Here is a 3,269-nt window from a genome sequence, read left to right as displayed (position 1 = left end):
ATTCTTAACTAAATTTAAGAAATAAAAGCAAGTTTTTAAAAACTACTTTCTTTTTGCTTTTGAGATTTTATCTTGGTTTTTTAAACCATTGGGAAAAGTAGATAATAAAGGAAGAAATTTAGAGGTGCAAAAAGTGTCTATAGGCTTAATTAATTAAAAAACAAAAACAAAAAAATGGTTACCAAATGGGACCGGAATGATCAAATAGGATTTTATCTCATTAATTGATATTTATTTACAACATCTAATATAATTTATTACTTAGATAGTATAATTAGTAACATTTTGATTAAAATAATACTTAGTTTAGATTTGCTAAAATTGTTGATTAATTAGTGTACAATATCTTCAATATATTAAGGTAAAGTAAAAATTGTTATGCTAGATATTTGTGTAAAGCATGTGTAAAATTTTCGTACTATATAGTCCGAATCCTTCATTACTAATAAAGGTCTCGAAGTTTCTCACTTTTCAACTACCATTGCAAATGTCACGTGTTGGTGTTGAGAATTCTAATCAAAAGTTTATAGTGAGTAATAGTTTTAAAAATTAAAAATAGTCTTATTTTCATTATTGTTATCTCACTATTTACGAATTTATGACTTATGATCACATTAATTATATGAAAACTTACATATATTTCAAATTAGAGAATTCGAGAAATTCGAAAAAATCCCATCTATTAATACCATGAAATAATTAAAGATGATACAAGTTTTCTTTTGATTAATAATTGAAGATAAACTTTAGGAGTCTACTAATAATTAAAATAGTCAAAGAAGACATTCATTGGGGCCAAAAATTCAAAGTCAAAAGGCACACACACCACAAATTTGATTGGTAAAACCAAAGTCTACACCTATAAATAGTAGTTTGCTAGCTAAATCTTGAACAACTTGTTAGTCAAATTTGGGATAAGTGCTCAAATAGTCAACGCAAAGTCAAACTTCACTTTAGTGTATTTAATATTAATATAGTTTAAACCACTTTGAAACCAACTATTCCTAAAATGAATATAGTATGATCAAAACTAGAAAGTTCGAGATTTTAGTTTGAGTTAAATTATAATTAAACTCAAAACTTAAAGATCAAAAGTGTAACGTTAATCGAGGAATCAAAAGAGATTTTTCTTTTGCTTTCTAAATTTTTTTAAATAGTAAGTTATAGAAAGTTAAACACGTGCAATGTTTGTTTGGAAGGTAGGTTTAAGGGTAAGTTTGAAAATTTGTGTAATATATATGTTTCATGAATCTAGATTTATGTAGTCTTATCCTATTAAATAAATGAATTTATGGCCTTATAATGAGAAAAACTTATATTATCAAATACAAGTTCAAATTCTTATTCTCTTAATTACGAAAATCCAACTTGTAATTCAAATACTTTGATTGAGTGAACATCATACCGACATATATAGAAAGAATTTATTCACCTACCACAAGAAACTGTTAACATGTACAATGGATCAAGATCTTTAAACATGTGTATATTTGAAAGAAAGGGAAAAAAATATCAAAGTCGATGAAAATATCGAAATCTTAATTTTACCAAAATATTGATGAAAATATCGATAAAATATTAATTTTGATGGATATTTCTGTAAAATAATAAAAACAAAAAATTTCAAAAATAAATCTAAATTAGTAACTAAACAATTTTATGATGGTTAAAAACCAATTTTAGTACCTAAACTTTTATAGATGTAACAATTACTCTCTTTGGTAATCATTTGGTTTTTTGTTTTTGTTTTTGAAAAATAAGCTTATTTCATTAACATTTCTTACAATGATTTGCATATTTCTTAAGTATAATGGTCAAATCCTTAGCTAAATTCAAAAAATAAAAATAACATTTTAAAAGCTACTTTTTTTTAGTTCTCAGAACTTGGCTTGGTTTTTTAAACTATTGGTGAAAAGTAGATAATAAATAAAGAAATGTGCATGTGGAAGTAGTGTTCATAAGCTTAATTTTCAAAAACAAAAACAAAAAACAAAATAGTTACCAAATGGGACCTTAATCTCTAAATTTTGGTTTGTAATAATTTAGTCTTTGTACTTTTAATTTTGTAATAATTTAGTCCTTGAATTTTATTATATAATAGTTTAGTCTTTATACTTTAAAATTTGTAATGATTTAATCCTTATTGTAAAAATTAATTTTAAGCTTTAATGAAATTTCATGTATAAGTAAACCAATAAACTAATTGGAGACTCAATACTTTGGCAAAATACAAAAGCTACATCCTAAAATATTGAAAATTGACATCTAATTTTAATGAATTTTTTTATGCTATGGATTACATTGTTACAACTTTGAAAATAAAGGACTAAATTGTACATACTAAAATTCAAGAACTAAATTGTTATAAAATTTAAAATACAATGACTAAATCATTACAAGAAACTAAATTATTACTTCTAAGAAAATTTAGAGACTAAAAGTGATTTTTAAACATGTTAATATGTCTATTACATATATTACATTTACATTTAATGACAATTTTTTTTCTTGCTTTTTTTTTTTATGTTTTGTAAATTCTTTACAATATAAAATAAATATCAAATCATACCTCATGTCGATATCAACCCTGAAAACGTAGTTTTAATACTATACAGATTAGCTTCTAACTATTAACGAGAAGGTTATTAAGAAGGTGGAACGATTCACGTAAGAACATTCTATATATACGAAACTACCTTTTGAAAAGAAACTTGTTAGGGACAACAATTCTTTACACATCTCCATAACTGTATGACATTATCAACTGTAAACATAACTCTATAACTTTATTTCTAGTTTCACTCATAAGACTTGATTCATATGGATAAAAAAAAATGAATTCATATAAATGTATATGATATGGAATAAGAATTTAAAAAATTTGAAAATGATATTGTTGTGGACAAAGGGGTGAGAGCACATTATGAAGATGGGAATTGTGGACCAAAAAAGAGGAAAGTCTATGTATGATTCAACTCTTCCGGCTAGAGAATATCACATCAAACTATCAAAGTTTTAAACACATTGAATTCTGATCCCATTCCTTTTTTTTTTTTCTCTTTTTTTTCATTAATAAAAATTGAGAAGATAAGAAGAACGGATAAGATAAACTCATGTTCTAGAAACCATTTCGTTTATTATTTTTTGTCTTTGAAATTTATGTTATTTTTCTCTCAATTTCTCTTATTCTTTTATTATCTATTTTAAAGAAATATTTAAATTTCTCGTCAAATTCCAAAAGTAAAAACAAGAATTTGATTTTCTCTTCC

Source organism: Benincasa hispida, chromosome 1, assembly GCF_027475165.1.
Source record: "Benincasa hispida cultivar pf3 chromosome 1, pf3_genome.v1.1, whole genome shotgun sequence".
NCBI classification, from domain to species: Eukaryota; Viridiplantae; Streptophyta; class Magnoliopsida; order Cucurbitales; family Cucurbitaceae; genus Benincasa; species Benincasa hispida.
Note: the sequence above shows the minus strand (reverse complement) of the source record.